General features: G+C 46.7%; 1 protein-coding gene across 6 annotated transcripts in view; it reads left to right on the top strand.

The window, feature by feature from the left end:
- The window catches only part of KANSL1 (KAT8 regulatory NSL complex subunit 1), a 179,831-nt gene that overhangs the window by 38,340 nt on the left and 121,751 nt on the right, over window positions 1–19,740 (top strand). Inside the window, exon 1 of one of the 6 annotated variants that reach the window (XM_077460176.1) lies at window positions 10,443–10,837. The exons of the other annotated variants lie outside the window; for them this stretch is intronic. The gene's annotated coding sequence lies outside the window, so the exon portion shown is untranslated. Of the gene's footprint in view, window positions 1–10,442; window positions 10,838–19,740 lie in introns of those variants that run through there. 6 annotated transcript variants of the gene reach the window in all.

Genomic DNA, 19,740 nt, shown 5'->3' on the forward strand with positions numbered 1-19,740 from the left:
CTCAGAGTAGGCCAGAGGCAGGTAGGCAAATGGCATTTTTATCAATGGCCCCATCTCCTCCGTAGTGTGTGAGATGGGGTGCGGTTTTTTATTTTTATTTTTTTTTTTATTTATTTTTTTGGAAGGTGTAGGTATTTTATTACAGGCAGCACCCTGTAAAACACGGTAGAAATTCCAATGAGTATTTGAGTTTGTTTTATGGCTGTCAGTCATGGATCTGTAGAGGAGTACAGGGCACCATCGTAGCATGCAGGCTCATCCCGAGCGGTTGGCATTCCCGGAGAATGTGGTAATGCCATACAGGTGTGTGCCCTTTTGTAGCGTCACACACCCAGAGTCGCACCATTGTCTGTCTGAGCTGTGTATACCACAAACAGACAGTTCTCTGTATACAAATCAGATCCGCAGCTCTCGGGTAGTGAACACTGCTGCCTTGTGTAGATTTACTGCTGTGGAAGGCTGGCAACCCTCGTCTTGGTGAATGTTGCATTGCCTGTACTGCAGGCTTGTGGGTAGATGAGGGAGTAGATTAATCTGCCGTGGCATGCCCCGTGTTTAGATATACACATAATGTTCTGAATTACTAAGAATCGGAAGGCAGTCCCCTCTTCATGGGTAGCTTTCTTTCTTCTTTTTTTTTTTTTTTTTTGTTGCAGACCTGTCATGAAAATGTGTCTTTTGATTTAATAATGTGACTGCTTTACTAAATGACTTTATTAAATTAAAAATGTATCCTTCCCACCATGATTAACCATCTGCAGCCATTGGTGATTAAATCATATGGCTGGAAGGAGCATTGTGGGCGTTTCATGATGTTGAAGACTAGAGAGTGTTTGTTTTTAAAGGGTCACTCCACTTTCATGGGGGGGGGGGGGGGAGATTGCATTAAAAAAAAATAATATATAATATATTTTATACAATTGTTACACAAGTCCAATGGCGTGGGTTGTCGGCACCCAGAATAAGGCAAGTAATTTGCGCCCCCTAACCTGCGGACTTTTTGCACTCCTCGAGTCCCTTCCCATCGTGCAATACTACTAATCTACCTGATTCCTATTCTGACAACCACACTGACCTACCTGATTCCTATACTGACCACTACACTACACTATACACTGACCTATCTCCTATACTGAATCCTATACCGCCCACTACACTATAAAATCCACTACACACTACACCAGGGATATGCAATTAGCGGACCTCCAGCTGTTGCAGAACTACAATTCCCATGAAGCATAGCAAGACTCTGACAGCTGCAAGCATGACACCCAGAGGCAGAGGCATGATGGGACTTGTAGTTTTGCAGCAGCTGGAGGTCCGCTAATTGCATATCCCTGCACTACACTATCCACTACACAATACACTGACCACTACACTACACGCCACACTAACCTACCTGATTCCTATACTGACCACTGCACGATACACTACTAGACAATACTCTATACACTACATGGAGACCACTACAGAATACTCTACCCACAGACCAATACACTGAACACACACACACTATTAGAGGTCGACTGATATGAGTTTTTCTCTGGCCATGGGTGGCCGATGGCTGATATATGATGCTGATATTTTAGGCCTTTGTTTGTTTGTTTGTTTTTTTTTTTTTTTGGCAGGTGGCACGGGCAAGTGACACAGGTTGACACTGATTGCCAATTGGCACTGGCAGGTGACACTGGTTGGCATTAAATGTTGTTAAAAATTATAAAATTACCTTTTTGTTGTAGCTCCTGTTTTTTTTTTTTTTTTTATTTCCTCTGGAAAATGCAATATGGCTACCTGGAGGCCTTCTCTACACCGTAGAAGGAACGCCCCCAGTTATGTTATTTCCTGCTTGTGTGATTGGCTCACTGGTTTTCTCAGAAGCCTGCACTAAAATGCAAGTCAGATTTTTGAGCGTCCTCTGCAACAAAAATGTAATTTTTGGTGACATACTCAAAGGAAAATTGGGTCTAAAGGGATGCAGACCCTGCCACTTTCCTCATTGGACCCCTGCGTATGCAGCAGCTGATTATAAAGTCACTCCCATTCCCATTTACTTTCCACATGGACACAGAGAAACAGCTATTTCTTCAAAATAACAAAAGGTAGCAATCTGCAACAAAACTTATAAAATCCCTGCAATGTACATAGATCACCCAGGGGGAATGTTTATTTCTCCAGGTGGAGTTGCTCTTTATAGCTGGCCATACACCTATAGATTATCTGAAGACTTTCTAGGGTTATATGGAAAAAGTGCAACAGATTTCTCCATGTTATCTAAACTGTGTGGATGGAGGAATCTCCCACTTTAACCATAGAAAATCTGCAGATAATCTATAAGTGTATGGCCAGCTTAAGTCAGGCAGATATTATCTAGTAGACTTGCAGTAAGATTAAAGCAAGGGTGTCAAACTCTCTATTTCATTGCGGGCCGCTTCAGCATTATGGTCACCCTAAAAGGGCCGGTTGTATCTGTAAAACCAGGACCCCCCACCCCTTTTACATCAGGTGTCAAGAGTCCCCCACCCTTCCTTACATCACAGTGCAATCCGTATGTAGAAAAGCGGTAATTAAGGGCTCATTCACATAGTCCATTTGGGTTGTACCCCACCAAGAATCGGTATTGCACAGGTGTGGGTTTTAAGCATGGCAGCTGTTTGCATGTGAACGCACATCCGAGTAGTTACATGTGATTAGGGACAGATGATCAGTCCTGGACGCAGACCTCTTGTATTCAGAGTCCCTCATTTGTTCTTAATTTAGAAATCACGGATTCATCGGCCCCATCTGGGAACAAACAGGACATTAAATGGAGCCAAGGAACACAAGTTTCAGTCACTGTAATTTTAAAATAAACTTTTTTTATTTATTTTTTTTGGTAATGTTTTTGAGGTCAGACTTGTACATTTTTAAATCTTTATATTGTGTTTTGTTTGTTTATGTATACAGTCTTTTTGTTTCACAAATAAACCTTTAGTCCCGGTTCACACTAGTGTGATGTCAGAACCAGTGCGATTCCTATTCGGGTTCCCGCATCACATCTCGCACTGCTCTCTGCCAATCGCTGTGGGTGTCGGTGTAAAGTTAGTGACACCCCCAAATCGGTTCACATATCAGTGTGAACTGTGAAATCCGACAAGAATCAGTTTGCATGGGCCTGAGCAACCATTCAATCTGATTCCAGTGAGGACCAAAAAAAAGGGTCCTGCACCATTTTGATGCAAATGCGATGAGAGTTCAGCCATACAAACTGTGTGGCTGAATTTGCACCGCACAGACATCACATGTGATGTGCACAGCAATGCGGTGCGAATCACATGCCATGTCTGTCTGGCATCGCACCAGTGTGACCTCAGCCTTGGGGCCCCTTTCACGCTTGTGCAACTTGTCCTGCGACTTGGGACTGCAAAGTCGCATGACAAGTCGTACCCCATGATTTTCAATGAGTACCAGTCATATCTCTGCGACTTCAAAGTAGTCCCTGCACTACTTTGGTCTGATTTTGATGCAACTTAAGTTCCATAGACCGTAAATTTCCACAGGCATTGCTTCAAGTCTCGTCAAAGACGCTTGACTTTCAGGTCATACAAGTGTGAAAGGGGCCTTAATGCTTGACATAGGATGCACAGCACTGAGTACTAGGAAGAGACGGCACAGCAGTAGCGACTTGATTTGGGGCAGGCTTTTTCTAGTTGAAATCGAATTGAATTTCGATTTTATGTATGGGCTAGCTGGTTATATCTATCGATCAATTTCAGTACAACCAGCCTGCCTGTTTGTTTTTTTTTTTTTTTTTATCACTGACTTTAGGTAGCCCTGATTTTAACGGGTGCCATTGCAGACAGTGGGCTGCAACCTATCTTCAAAGTCGCTTGAAAAATGTAAATAGGCCTCATTCCCACTACAAAAATGTTTCAGCAGTTGGACGGATAGTTGGATGCAAATAGTTGCGGTCGCTGAGCATGTACAAAGCAGTGGCAGGCCGGCGGTGCCTGCAGCTGTGTCTGTAGGTGTTCGGATGTAAGGGCATGGCCAGTGATTTCCCTGTGAATAAGGACAGAGGGTCGCTCCTGGATGGAAGCGTTTTGCAATTGAGTGATCCTCTATCCCTAACCGCAGTTCTTGCAAAAGGAATGCTCATGTCGGGAACACAACAGTAAGGAGTAACTTGGCCCTAAGAGCCCTTTCACACTGACAGTGTGGCCCAGTTAGCGGTAAAGTGCTGCTAGTTTTGGCAGCGATTTACTACCATTTTGGAGGCTCTTTTTGGCTGATAGAGGGGTGCTTTTAACCTCTGCTAGCAGCCAAATAAAGGGTTAAATACGTCTGCAGATCGCCGCTGCTGCTTGATTTCAATGGGCGGGGCGATTTAGGAGCGTTGTATACACTGCTCCTAAAGCGCCCCAAAGATGCTGCTTGCAGGTCTATCGTGTGAAACGCGTCAACCTACCTGCCTGTACCCATCCAGTGCTTTTAATATTTATGCTTCAATAAATACTTTTTACTTTACTTTCTGTGTGGGGTGTGCTGCCAATCTGAAGATTCTCTGTTCCATGGTGCTGGTATTGTACCTCCAGTGCACGAGTTGCATAATCCCAGCACCTGACTCAATTTTTGGCATGCAGGCCGGGAGTTTGCACTGCACATGTGCCGCAGAGTAATAGATTGCAAAGGGGCGTCTACTTTTGTCAAAAATTTGTAGCTCCCAGCAATTTTTTATTTTTTCACACCTCCGTTCTGCTTAAAAGATAAATGTAGGATGCCATGGTTGGTTTCTGCTTGTGAACCTGCTAGGTGCTTGGCTGCCCGGCTGTGATGCTAACATGGAGTTCCGAGAACTATCTGGCTGCTTTCTTGTTCCAGGTCAATGATTGAAAGCATTGACATCAGAAACCAGTTGCCAACAATCGTTTTCATCGGAGATTGGTGATGGCAGCCAGTCTGCAGATTTCCTTTGCACTATTCATCCTCCACAGAACGAGGCTTTACCCAGCTTATTGACCCGGTGACGAGGCTCACTGCATTCTCAGAAATATTCTTTCAAATTGTCTTCCACTTTGTGCAGCTGACGGGTTCTGTAGTGGTTCTGCTATTTTAGGAATTTGAGAGAAGTTTCTGCTCTGCATTATGTATAGCTGGCTTAGGAATAAGCAAGGCTCTGTGAGGTGAACTTTGAGCAGTCAGTAGAATCCAGTCTATGCATCCACTTAGGTGCCAAATACCATGGCTGACTGGGAGACGCAGGTAGAGGAGCCCCATAGATGTTGACCGCTAAGGGGCCTAAAAAGCCAGGGGCCCACTAACAGGCCAGATTGTATGTATTACATTGGGGAGATGCAGACTAGAATACTGCAATCTCTGAGCAGCAAATGATATCACTTGTGATGTATTTCAGTTATCTTGCAAACCTGGCCTGTTAGTGGGCCCTGAGGACAGGGTCGATGACCATTGCTCTAATGTGTAAAATGTCAAAGCTCGCCTTTATAAATTCATGTGCGTTTAACATGAGGCTACGTGACTGGTGCCTTGGTTGGCACTACTGAGCCAGCACATATGAGGAAGAAATGGGGGGGTGTCCCCATGTACATTTATAAATACAAACTATAGGTAGAAACCAGGTAATTTATGGTTATGTATATGGAGGAAGAGGTCCCTGTGACCACACATCCATAGCATCCCAAGGTAGTGATAAGTGGCGACCTCAGGCCGGACTGCGGCCATGTCCCCAACGCGTATTACTCTGCCCCTCGGAGCTTGCTTTCCCATGACTAAGCTCTGAGGATTTGAGGTGAAATGCGTTGGAGGTGTGGCCTGGCTGGAGTGCAGGCTGAGGTTGCCAATTGCCACCATACCTTGGGATGCTATGGATGTGCGGTCTCTGGGACATCTTCCTCCATACTGGGCTTTCTTAGGAGCCAGGACAGGCTCCCTCTCAGCATTTCCAGCATATAGGATTGACACTATCGTGTGCCACTCAAGCTCACTGTAGATGAAGGTCTCATGGGTCATAGTTAAATAGAGCCCCATTTAAAAAAAATATATATCTTTTTTTTTTTTTTTTGGTAGAATCAGGTAAAGTTAGAACTCCTGTCGGCTTTTACAGCTATCCAGCATTCTGTTAGAGATTTCTGGGGGCAGTCTTTTACTAGACAGGAAGTGCAACAGGGAAACCAACCATAAAAAGATGACAGGGCTTCTAGTCTTCCCTTATTTAACTTTGTGGTATTGAACCCAAAAGCAAGCCTTTATTATATTGCAGCTTGCCAATCCTTTTTTTTTTTTTTTTTTTTTTTTTTTGGCTTTCCTTCCTTTATTTTTCACCTGGTGATCTGGCCAGCAAGTCTGTTTTTTTTCTTCAACAGAACAAGCTGTCCTACAGATGTAGAAGCTGGAGGGTTGAGCCTTGAACACTCCCCTGACAACGCTGCTGTCCAAAGGTGTATCTCTTTCTCCTTCATCCAGAGTGCCGGTGTCTTGTCAAATAGCGTCCTCCATCAGATAGTGTCCCCTGCGTACTGCGTATGCGCAATACACAGGAACACAGATTCGGAAAATTGCCGAGGATGAACGGCGCCTGCGCCGTGAGTCCAGGTTCTATCCCCACTATCTAAGTGGACATAGAGTTAGAATAAAAAAGAGCCGAGCGAGGCCGAGCCCGAAGCGTGGCGAGCGAAGCTCGCCCGCGAGGGGCCCTCTAAAATTCACAACCCTATGTCCGCTTGGATGGTGGGGCTACCACCTCCACTCACGGCGCAGGCGCCGTTCAGCTTTGGAGATTTTCCGAAGCTTCGTCTGCTCCGTACTGCGCATGCGCAGTACGGAGCGGACACCATTTGATGGGCGGACTCTATTAGGCAGAACACCGGCACCCTAATTCAGGAAATGTTACAGGCCAGGTCCTCATTGGGCTTTCTCTCGTCTATCCAGAAATATTTTATGATAAATATCATACTGGGTAACAATAAATATTAAATGGCAAACTGAGATTTGGATCTATAGACTACACCCCTTAGTGTCATTGGATATTATGGGCTAAATTCTGCATTCCTCCAGAGCTGCATCGTGTGATCATTCCCAAGTCTTGACATGACACGTCTACTTGGATCACATGACCAATGCCTAGGACAATCATGTGACCATCTACCAGATAAATGTCAAAGGCAGCTTATTAGAGATCTTCTCTGACCCAAGTCTAATTACATGCTGGAGAGGAAATGTCTAATAGGCATCTTCTTTTCAGGTCTGGTGTTAAGCTGGTTATTTTTGCATTAATCCTAGTTGTAGATTGCTTTAGTTTGTCCTTTCAGTAGCATACAAACGTTGGATGTTTGGATGTTGGTTTTGACCAGATTCTAAAATACAATGGTTCATTCCCACAAGCCTGCATGCTGGTATACGTTGTACAGGGGCGATGGGAGATGTTGGTACCCCACCTCATATTGTTTACTTTTTTATAACTTTTATTGTAAAAAAAAAAAAATCACTTGATTCATGTTTAGGCCCCATGGGGTGTTGCGGTGTGCTGGGACGAGTGTGTACACATGAAGACATGCTGCACCCCAGTGCAGGGTTTTGGTGTCCTAAAGGAAACGGTTGTATCTGTGGACCTTTGTGCTGTGTGAAGGATCCCTTCGGGTCACCAGCAGATGCTGCTGGTCAGATTTGATAGGACAAGTTTAACTCCTTCAAGTGATTGGCGATTTTCCCCCTCTTACATCTGCACCCATGCCTTCCATCCCGGACTAAATCTGAACATGCTATCTTACTACTTTTCTGTCTAGGGACCCGGCGGGCGGCAGAGATGGCACAGGGTGGTCTGATTGTGTGTGCAGAACCACAGACTTGTGTGCCTGGCACACTGATCATTGCATTGAGGCATATGCCTGATAGTCTTCTATACTTTACATTATGGTTGTGTCTTGCCTTTGCAGCGCAGTGTTTATATCAATTTTTGCTTTACGCTTGGCATTGAGGTTGCTCGGGGTAATGTCACATGAACAAGCAGCGACTGACTTGTAGCAGTTTGGGGAAGGCACGCCAGCCTTGGGTTGCTATGGCTTTCTCCGGTTGCTCTCTGAAATAGCTTGCCCTTTGTACTGATTAAATTATGACCGAGCTTTGTGTCACATTTTAGGCATGCTTGTATTGGTACTGTTTACCGAAACCGTGTCATTTGTTTTACGTTCCAGTGGATTGGGTGACATCTGTGCCGCCTCCTGCTGTGTGTAAAGATGAATGCACAGCCCAATCAGAGCTGAGAAGACCCCTCCCTATACTGTATGTTATTCATGTCGGTGGCAGTACCTCTCTGCGACCACTAGAGGGAGCCTGAGCACCCCTTCTTTATATATTTTTGGGGGGCAGGCCTTCTGTTGCCACTGGGGGAGAGACTGATACTTAGTCCCTATTCTGTATATGATTATATATGTTAGCAGTACCTCCCTGCTGGAAGGGAGCATTTGTAAGCAGCAGTACCTCTGGGGTCACTGGGTTCCCCCTTCTAAATTGTATGTTAGCAACAGTGCCTCCCCCATAGGGGGGAACCCGAGCACCCCTTCTATACGGTTAATGTTATTTATGTAAGCGACAGTACCTCTGTGCAGCCATTGGGGGAGCCAGAGTCCCCCCCCTTTTTTTTTTTTTTTTTTTTTTTTTTTTCTCTGTGCATGTCATGTCAACAGTATAAGATTTAAATAGATGGGGTTTGATCAAGAAATAAGATGGTACCACATCCCAAATCCTGAATTTTTAAAGATACAGGGAAGATACAAACAGGGGACTGGAGGGTAACCAACCCCCGGGACTTTTTAAACGGTACCCAATATCAAGACAGAAAGTAAAATCAATATAATTTTATTGAAAATACAAATATGTAAAACATTTCCGGAAAAGGAAAAAATATAAATAAACAAGTCCTTCAATACAAGAACTAGTGCAAAGTCATACAGAACTATACATGTTACCGAATTTGTACATTATATATGCTGCATTTTTCTCTACATGTTTCGCTCCTCTGAGCTTCTTCAGGACATGGCAGCGTGTACAGTTACACAAAGAAACCAGTGGGTCTTTAAATTCATGCTTTTCAAAGGGTTAATAAAATCAAATGTTGATGAATGGAAAGGATCACAGTGTGAAAACAATATATAATGAAAGCGCCACTGAGGAGCCCCGGTATTCCCCGGCAGTCTGAGAAATGTTTAAGGAAGTAAATATGTTTGAGCCAATTTTTTAAATGTGGTTATAAATTCGGTAACATGTATAGTTCTGTATGACTTTGCACTAGTTCTTGTATTGAATGACTTGTTTATTTATATTTTTTCCTTTTCTGGAAATGTTTTACATAATTGTATTTTCAATAAAATTTATATTGATTTTACTTTCTGTCTTGATATTGGGTACCGTTTAAAAAGTCCCGGGGGTTGGTTACCCTCCAGTCCCCTGTTTGTATCTTCCCTGTATCTTTAAAAATTCATGTCAACAGTAGTTCCTCTGTGAAGCCACTAGGAGGAGCACGAGTCCACCCTTCTCCTATACTGTATATGTGAGGTCAGTAGTAGTACCTTTGTGATGTCGCTGGGGGTGCCCGCGTTCCTCCTAATCTTGTGTTATTTATGTCGGCAACAGTGCCTCTGTGTGGCCACTGGTGTAGCTTGAGCACCCATTCCATACTTATGTCAGCGGCAGTACCTCTATGCGGCCACTGGAGGGAGTCTGGGAACCCTGCCTTCTATATGGTCTATGTTTATGTCAGCGGCAGTACTTCTGTGCGGCCACTGGAGGGAGCTTAGGAGCATTTTTAAGCGGCAGTACTTCTGTTCGGCCACTGGAGGGAGCCTGGGAACTCTGCCTTTTGTATTGTACTGTATATATTTATGTCAGCGGCAGTACCTCTGTGCGGCCACTGGAGGGAGCCTGGGAACCCTGCCTTCTGTATTGTACTGTATATATTTATTTAGGCAGTAGTACCTCTGTGTGGCCACTGGATGGAGCATTTTTAACGGCAGTACCTCTGTGCGGCCACTGGAGGGAGCCTGGGAACCCTACCTTCTATATTATATCATATATTTTTTTTTTATTTGCACTGACATACAATTTTTTAGGATAAGCTTTTGAAGTATGTCCCCTTCAAGGTCCAAGCCCTACTGATTCTATATTGTATATTTGTCAGCGGTAGTACCTCTGTATGGCCACTGGAGGGAGCTTGGGAACCCTGCTTTCTTGTGATATGTATACGATATTTGTCAGCGGCAGTACCTCCTGTGCGGCCACTGGGGGGAGCATTTCCTACACTGTATGTGTAATTGGTGTCAGTGGTGTAGTACCCGTGTGCGGCCACAGGGTGGAGCCTGGGAGCAGCCGCCTCCTGTGTCAGTCTCCTCCTCTCCACGCTTTCCTCCCTCCGATCTCTCCGAGTCTCCTCCTCCCCCCTCCCTCGCAGTCTTCCTCTCCGTCCGTCGCTGTGACGGCGCCATTTTGCCCCTCTCCTCCCCAGGATCCAGTGCAAGATCCGGGGGGGTGGAAATCGCCGCAGTCGCCCCCCCCATCGGCCGATCTGTCCCCGGCACGTGGACCGGGGGTGTCCGCACATCTGATCGGGGCTCCTTCTCATCCTCACAAAACTCTTTTCTTTTTTTTTTTTTTTCTTTTTTTTTTTTTCCCATCACAGCACATTTTTTAAAAATTTGCTGCCCCCCTCTTACTTTTCCTATTGCCCCCCCTGGAGGGGGGGAGGGTAATAATAAAAGGGATTGGTCATCTGACCTGAAGATTTAACCCCTGCAGGGGGGGATCCTGTGACCTGGACACCCACCTCCCCCCTCCCCCGGGGGGGTCATCCTGTGTAAGTCTGACTTGTTTTATTTCCTCCACCTGGAAGAGTTAATACCCCCTCCCCCCTCCAATTTAAAGGGCCCCTCCACCAGTAACCCTTTCCATGCCGCCGCCCTGATCCTGAGCAGGAAATGTCTGTTTATTTCTATGGGGGGGAGGGGGGGTGTTGTATGGATCTGAGTTTGTATTGATGATGTGTGTCATGTGACAGATGGGACGCAGAGCGCAAACGTTTATATCTCCTACACAGAGAACACTTTACTAGTCTGCGCTTCTCTATTAATGAGGCTGCAGCGTGCTGACCCCCTCCCCCCTCCTTCCCGGTATTCACAACCTCACATTGTTTTCATTGCATTCTCCATCGAGCCTGACACCCCCCCCCCCCCCCCCCCCCCGTAGTTCTCCTTCCCAATGCTGATCACACTTTTCCGTATCTTCCGCATATCACCCGGTACCCCTCACCCACCCCTCTCTCTCCCTCTCCACTCAGGTCCTTTGTGTGCTGCCTTCATCCTCTCCTTCTCTGTCCTTCCCCCGGCTCTCCTCTCCTCTGCTTCTCTGTCCTTCCTTCGGCTCTCCTCTCCTTCTCCATAGTACCCCCAGCTCTCCTCCTCCTGTCCTTCCCCCGGCTCTCCTCTCCTCTGTAGTTCCCCCAGCCCAGCTCTCCTCCTCTGTCCTTCCCTTGGCTTTCCAGCCTCTTCGCATTCAATGATTACTTTCACTGCATTCCCTGCACCCTTTTCTTCTGCTCCCGTTAATTGAATTTTGGCTGCAAGCCTCACCTGGGTTCATAGAAACCTGTACCCCTCCCCCCACCATATGTCCGTTCCAGCAAGGTGAGCGAGGAGTCTATCTGTGCGCCTTTCCCAGTCCGTCCCGTCCCGTCCCTGTGCCTTCCCCAGTCCGTCCATCCGTCCCGTGCCTTCCCCAGTCCGTCCCGTCCGTCGGTTCCGTCCCTGCCCCTTCCCCAGTCCGTCCTGTCCGTCGGTTCCGTCCCTGCGCCTTCCCCAGTCCGTACCGTCCGTCGGTCCCGTCCCTGCGCCTTCCCCAGTCCGTACCGTCCGTCGGTCCCGTCCCTGCGCCTTCCCCAGTCCGTACCGTCCGTCGGTCCCGTCCCTGCGCCTTCCCCAGTCCGTACCGTCCGTCGGTCCCGTCCCTGCGCCTTCCCCAGTCCGTACCGTCCGTCGGTCCCGTCCCTGCGCCTTCCCCAGTCCGTCCGTCCGTCGGTCCCGTCCCTGCGCCTTCCCCAGTCCGTCCGTCCGTCGGTCCCGTCCCTGCGCCTTCCCCAGTCCGTCTGTCGGTCCCGTCCCTGCGCCTTCCCCAGTCCGTCTGTCGGTCCCGTCCCTGCGCCTTCCCCAGTCCGTCTGTCGGTCCCGTCCCTGCGCCTTCCCCAGTCCGTCTGTCGGTCCCGTCCCTGCGCCTTCCCCAGTCCGTCTGTCGGTCCCGTCCCTGCGCCTTCCCCAGTCCGTCTGTCGGTCCCGTCCCTGCGCCTTCCCCAGTCCGTCTGTCGGTCCCGTCCCTGCGCCTTCCCCAGTCCGTCTGTCGGTCCCGTCCCTGCGCCCTTCCCCAGTCCGTCTGTCGGTCCCGTCCCTGCGCCCTTCCCCAGTCCGTCTGTCGGTCCCGTCCCTGCGCCCTTCCCCAGTCCGTCTGTCGGTCCCGTCCCTGCGCCCTTCCCCAGTCCGTCTGTCGGTCCCGTCCCTGCGCCCTTCCCCAGTCCGTCTGTCGGTCCCGTCCCTGCGCCCTTCCCCAGTCCGTCTGTCGGTCCCGTCCCTGCGCCCTTCCCCAGTCCGTCTGTCGGTCCCGTCCCTGCGCCCTTCCCCAGTCCGTCTGTCGGTCCCGTCCCTGCGCCCTTCCCCAGTCCGTCTGTCGGTCCCGTCCCTGCGCCCTTCCCCAGTCCGTCTGTCGGTCCCGTCCCTGCGCCCTTCCCCAGTCCGTCTGTCGGTCCCGTCCCTGCGCCCTTCCCCAGTCCGTCTGTCGGTCCCGTCCCTGCGCCCTTCCCCAGTCCGTCCGTCCGTCGGTCCCGTCCCTGTGCCTTCCCCAGTCCGTCCGTCCGTCGGTCCCGTCCCTGTGCCTTCCCCAGTCCGTCCGTCCGTCCGGTCCCGTCCCTGTGCCTTCCCCAGTCCGTCGGTCCCGTCCCTGTGCCTTCCCCAGTCCGTCGGTCCCGTCCCTGCGCCTTCCCCAGTCCGTCGGACCCGTCCCTGCCCCTTCCCCCGTCGGTCTGTCGGACCCGTCCCTGCACCGTCCGTTCCGTCGGTCCCGTCCCTGCGCCTTCCCCTGTTCTGACACCTACTCGCATCTGAGATAAACCAAACTGTTCCTGGGATTAAGGTCACAATGTTGGGGGGGTGTGTGTGGGGGGGGGGGGATTTATTGACTCCAAGATGTGAAGGGTGATGGGGAATGTTTTTTGAAACCTCCTTGTTGCATCCTAAGCTGACCATACACTCTACAATCTGACTACAATCAATTTGAGATTTACCAAAATCATGCAATTCAAAAACCTACCGACTCTATCCGATCACACAGGCTCTTGCAGTGTATAGATACTAATGGAAGGTTTAGTTCTGTCCTTCTCTATAACATGGTACGTTTTTATAGGAGATTGTCTGTCTGGGATTGTTTGGTCAGATTGTAGTGTGTATGACCATTGCTAAGCTAAACCCCCCGAGTACCATCTGAGTGTACAATCTCCTTTTAGCTCTACTGTACAGGCCTACTTTTTTGGATAGTTTTTGTAAATCGAAATCTGTAATTGTACAGTCAAATTGTAACATGTATGCTGAATCTTGGATTGTAATCTCTGGAGAGCAGGGTCCTCCTTTCCCTCATTCATTGCATTGTAACTGTAGGGTCTCCTTTGTGCTGTATAATTCCTGCAGTTTATGATGATAGAATTGTGTCCCTCTGCTTTGATATCCTGTGTGAATTGGGGCAGATTGTACATACGGGATTGATTTGTCTGGGGTCACAGGACTATACAGGAAGAAATCTTGTGCTGTGTGAGGCCCATCATACAATGAATAGAGGGAGAGGTGATGAGGGATCTGCTGGCTTGGCAGGAATTGTACACAGGTGGGGCCGGCCCTCCTCTCCTCGGCTCAGCTGGAGTTCGGTATTGGCACACGTGCAGTAAGGGGGGTCATTCTCTATGGGGAGGAGCCGGTCATCAACATTTGGGGATTGCTTGTTCTTCTCCCTCCTGATATAATACCCTTGTGGCACATACATGTCATGGGCTGTTTGATTGTATCGATTGTAAATGTCAAACGGCCGCCCTCAGGCCATTTCATACTAAAGCGATCCTTAGTGGTGTAACATACGTTTATGGTATGTGTTTTATTTTTTTAACACCTTGAGCACAATTCAAAAAAAAAAACCTATTCCAATAAAAACAATTTGTTACAATTCTGACCCCAGCATTTGTCATTTGCAACCATTTCAACGGTGTTGGCGCCTGCTTTTCCAGTGCTGCTTCCCTGAACTTCTGGTCTTCATGGAAATTAGCAAATAGTGGACAGTGCAGTCTCCAGCTGATCTACTAAAGTGTTACTAAGGCTGGCTTCACACCAATGCATTTTTTTTTTTTTGGTTGTGCTTTTTACATTGTGCAGATTTGCACTACAGTCTGTCCAACACGGTTTCCTATGGGACACCATCTGTAGTGCAAAAAGCACTAAAAATGCCACAGGTGTGACTCCTGCCTTAACCTCCCTGGCGGTATGATTCAGTCTGGAATTAGGTGCTGAAAGCGGTACAATTATTTTGCATGAAAATCTGGCGTTTTTATTTTGTAGTCCTGTAATTCTTAGGAATAACGCTCTTAAATCTCTTCAAACCAGAGTCTAGCAGACATCCCGGGTATGATAAAGTTTATAATATAATAAATAATAATAAAAATGATTCAATAATCTAATCGAATCCTAAAACACTGAAAAAGGGACACGTTTTGGTTGCTATGGACAATCTCCGAATTCCAGGCAGAAAAAAACAGTATTTATAATATAAAAGTGCATGCAGGGCACTGCACAGACCCCTAGGGACAAAGGGGGTGTGTCATTTTTAATACATCACTGTAATCTGTAAGATTACAGTACTGTGTGTGTTTTTACTTTTTTGAATTTGCCGCCGTTCTCCGCTCCCGTGCGCCTTAACGTCGCAGGGAAGGGAGCTCGGCGGCATTCGGCACTGTGAATCGAGCGAAGTACGGCTCGATCACACAGCGCGGCGGACATCGCTGGATCCAGGGGACAAGGTGAGTAAGTCTCCCTGTGTCCTCCCTGCATCCAGCGAAGCCATCCCGAGTCTGGCTCAGGGTTACCGCTCCTGCTAGTGAATTCCTAACCCGAGCCAGACTCGGGATTACCGCTAGGGGGGTTAAAGTGTTCTAAACCCTTACGGACCACTTTGACCTACAGGTAAAGCCTACATTAAGGCTTACCTGTAGGCGCAAGAAATATCTCCTAAACCTACACGATTTAGGAGATATTTGCAAAAGACAGGCACCGCTGTCTATGGCGCATGCGACGTTTCTAACTGTGATTGTGGCATTAGTGGCGGCTCCCACATGCATGCGTGGGAGTGACATCATCGCAGCTCCGGCCAGTCACAGTGCTGTAGCTGCGATACCCGGAAGTCACTCCGGGAGATAAGGTGATGGAGGAGGGGAACGAGGACTACTGCGGGGGTTTCAATCTCGGGTAAGTAATTTATTGCTATGCATACTAGCTCATTATGCCTTTGGGTCTTGCAGGGTGTTTTGATTTTATTTTTATTAACCCACAACAGTAAAATCAGTGTGTGTGTGTATATGTATTTTTTATGTCTATCTATCTATCTATCTATCACTAATTAAAATTTTCCTGTTCGACTAATCGATTTTATTTATTTATTTATTTTTTTAATCGACTAATTTCGATTAATTATAGCGCACATACAGTTTTTACAATTATTTTTTTTTTTTATTAAACTTTAAGAAAAACGTAGAAAGTTAGTTTAACTTTAACTGTAATGTCCACATCTCCCCGATACTATACGGTCCACATTTCCCCACATCTCCCCCCATACCTTTAATATTCATGATTGTCTGCTCTGTCTGGAATAGACAGCAGGCAGACCCATCCGTCCTCAGAGTAGACACAAGTAGGCGGGCGATGATGACGTCGGCGTGCGCCTAGGCCGCCATTGGGTGGACCAAGATGGCCAAGGCTCCGGAGCTAGGATCGAGACCGCGGAGCTCACTCCGCGGATCGTCCTCGATCAAATTTTTTTTTGATCGATCAAAGAAATTAACGATTAATTGAACAATTAATCGTTCATTTCTGCAGTATATGTATATATGTGTGTGTGTGTGTGTGTGTATATATATATATATATATATATATATATATATATATATATATATATATATATATATATATATTTCCATTATGCAGGAAAGCATGCTTGCTATACTCGCTGTGGAAATTGCTGTTTGGTGTGTATATTGGAGTGATTTTTTTTTTTTTTTTTTTTTCTTGAGGGTGCATGTGATCAGCACAGGTCCAATCAGCAGAGGGTCAGGGGTCCTGCAGCCTCAGAGGACAATTAAATGTCCTCCTGCAAGCTTTAACCAGGCACTGATAGAGGTCACAAGACTGCTATATACTGCTGGTGAGAAAAGGTATTTAGCAGTCGATATTTACCAAAACGATTGCATTTCCATGTTGTGTACTGTGGCAGACCAGATATAATGCAGGGTCCTAGGTTTAATAACATTTTAAGGAAGCCTGTTTCCTTGGGGGGGGGGGGGGGCTGCTTTACCACCCTAAGCTATGGGCTTTGTGTTTCTATTGCTGCACACAGTTGGCTTTATTTTTATCACATAAGGGGGGGAGAGTCCTCTGTGATAGCATTTTGCAATGACTGTTTTTTCTGCGTCGCTTTAACTGACAATTGCGCGGTCGTGTGATGTGGCTCCCAAACAAAATTGACTTCCTTTTTTTCCCACAAATAGAGCTTTCTTTTGGTGGTATTTGATCACCTCTGCGGTTTTTCTTTTTTGGTCTGTAAACAAAAAAAATAGCGACAAATTTATTTTTGTTAGAAATACCCCCAAAAAAAAAAACCAACAACATTTTTTTTTTATTTTTTTTTTATTTTTTTTTTGCTCAGTTTAGGCCGATATGTATTTCTACATATTTTTGGTACAAAAAAACCCCAAAATAAGTGTTTGGTTTGCATTAAATAGGGGATAGTTTTATGGCATTTTTTTTAATAAAAAAAAATGTGTGTGTGTGTGTGTGTGTATATATGTGTGTATATGTGTGTATATATATATATATATATATATATATATATATATATATATATATATATATATATATATATATATATATATATATATATATATATTTATTATATAATTTTTTTTTTTTTTTTTACTAGTAATGGTGACGATCATTGTTTTTTATTGTGACTGCAACATTATGGCAGACAGATCGGACACTTTTGGCACGATTTTGGGACCATTCACATTTATACAGCAATCAGTGCAATTAAAAATGCACGGATTACTGTGTAAATGTGACTGGCAGTGAAGGGGTTAAGTGTGTCCTAGGGAGTGTTTCTAGGGGGGGGGGGGAGGAGGAGCTGTGTGTGACGTGACACTGATCACCGCTCCTGATTACAGGGAGTGGTGATCAGTGTCAATAGGCAGAACAGGGAGATGCTTGTTTACATCAGCATTTCCCCATTCTTCCTCTCCATGAGACGATCGCGGGTATCCCCACGGACATTGCGATCACACTCACGGAGCAATGTACAGGTACATGAGTCTGCCTGTATGTGCCCTTCTGCTGCAGTATATGTGCATGAAGCAATCGGGAAGCGTTCATGACAACAGGTGTCTAATTGACCCCTGATATCTCGCCCGATTTCCACTGAAGCTAATGGCGCACTGCTGGGGTTGGTGGAAGTAATCAGGCAACTTTACAGCCACAGGATTGCTTCCACCAGCGCCAAATTTGCATGTGTGTAAAATGGCCTGCTTCTGCCGTTTTTTTTTTTTTTTTTGTTTTTTTTTATGACCTACTTCACTGGCAGTGAGGGGGTTAACCGCTGTCTGACTGAGTGGTCACAGACGAGACCTTGTGGCCTCTACCAGTTGATCTTAAAGGATATGTAAAGGTTTATTTAAAAAGTGTCATACTTACCACCTCTGTTCAGTTGGTTTTGCACAGTGGTCCCGATCCTCCTCTTCTGGGCTCCCTCAGCAGTGCGCATCCTCTTCTCGAGTGCCCCGTTGGAGAGCCGCTCATACGGGAGCCCTCCTGTGTCCTGCCTGCTGCTGCGTCCATTGACACAGACAGCAGGACTCTGCTCCCACGTCATTGGATTTGATTGACAGCAGCGGGGGCCAATGGCTGCACTGCTATCTATGCAATCAGGACCCGAGACACTGGCTGGAGCTGGTGTGCTCGTCCCAGTCGCTGGAAAGAATGGGTTCAGGTAAGTAAAAGGGGGGGCTCTGGAAATGCAATGCATGGGAATAGAATGCATTAAGGTGAAAAACCTTGAGCTTCTATAGCTTTGGTTTCATCCATCAATCTTACTGCCTGACCTTTTACAAAATAATTCTCCTGTAATTCCTCCTTTTTTCCTATTCAGATTGCAGGCATCTCCTAAATTTCCTTTTTTTCTACAGAATTGCCCATGGGATTTTGATAGTGACTGTTTTTAAGGAGTATCTAAAAGCAAAAATGTTAATATATTGAAACTTGCTACACCTTGTATGTATTTGTTTTCAATTTTCAAGCTTATTTTGTTTGCTAGTAACTTACTACCTGTCCTGTGGTGGCACCTAGGGTTCCCCCAGAGGACGTAGACAAAGTATTCAACTTTTATTCTGGGGGGGGCGCATTATTACTCTAGGCTTGCTTTTCTCGACCAGGGTTCATCCAGAGGTTACTGGACGGTGGGTCGCTCTCCTCTCTGAGCTGTGGGCTGATGGTGGGTCGCTCTCCTCTGTGAGCGGTGGGCCGCTCTCCTCTGTGAGCGGTGGGCCGCTCTCCTCTGTGAGCGGTGGGCCGCTCTCCTCTGTGAGCGGTGGGCCGCTCTCCTCTGTGAGCTCTGGGCCGCCGGCGGGTCGCTCTCCTCTGTGTGATGGTGCCTATATAGTTCCAACACCAACACCACTCATTCTTACCACTGACCTCCAGTGCAATGAAGCTTTTCTCTCGTAGACCACCAATGTTGTGTAGTTATTGTACCATGATCCATAACTCTAATCATTTGTAGTGGAGGATCCCTGAGACCTGAATATTTAAATTATTATTATTTTTTTTTTTAACACACTTTTGTTTACATCTTTTTTTCCTCCTGCAAGGAGAGTACAATACAAGGAAAAAGAAAACGCAGGGGCGTGCTGCACAGTAACTGATCATTGTGATGGTCAATTAGAGGCCATCAGAGCGATCAGGTGACCGGAAACCAGGAGTCCTGGGTCCTGATCATTAGTACAAAAGCCCGGTCTCTGTGCTGGAACGCGCTGTGCAGTGCCCTCCCAGCACAAACACAAGAACAAATACATGTGGGGTACCCATGTTTAAAGCCCCCCTCCTGAACGCCACATATATTACTGTGTCGTTCTGGGGTAAAACAAGTAGTGCTATCTATATACTGTTCTACAGCTGAAAATGGGGGGCGGGGGTGAATGCTGAACCATTCTAGGCCCAGGGCTCTGTTTTCTAGCATAGTGCTGTCAGTCAAAAATTGTGAACATACTTACAGGAGGTATAGAGCTGGGACTCAATGTTTGTAGCTGCACCTTCTTTTTTTTTTTTTTTTTTTTGTCCAGCCACCAGACTGGAGGCGAGTCCTTGACTAAGTTTGATTGCTTTTACCTGCCATCTAGTGAGGTCACTGACCTACCTTTGC

The sequence above is a fragment of the Lithobates pipiens genome, unplaced genomic scaffold (assembly GCF_037356315.1).
Source record: "Lithobates pipiens isolate NorthernLeopardFrog02 unplaced genomic scaffold, aLitPip1_a1.2 Scaffold_28, whole genome shotgun sequence".
In the NCBI taxonomy this organism is placed as follows: Eukaryota; Metazoa; Chordata; class Amphibia; order Anura; family Ranidae; genus Lithobates; species Lithobates pipiens.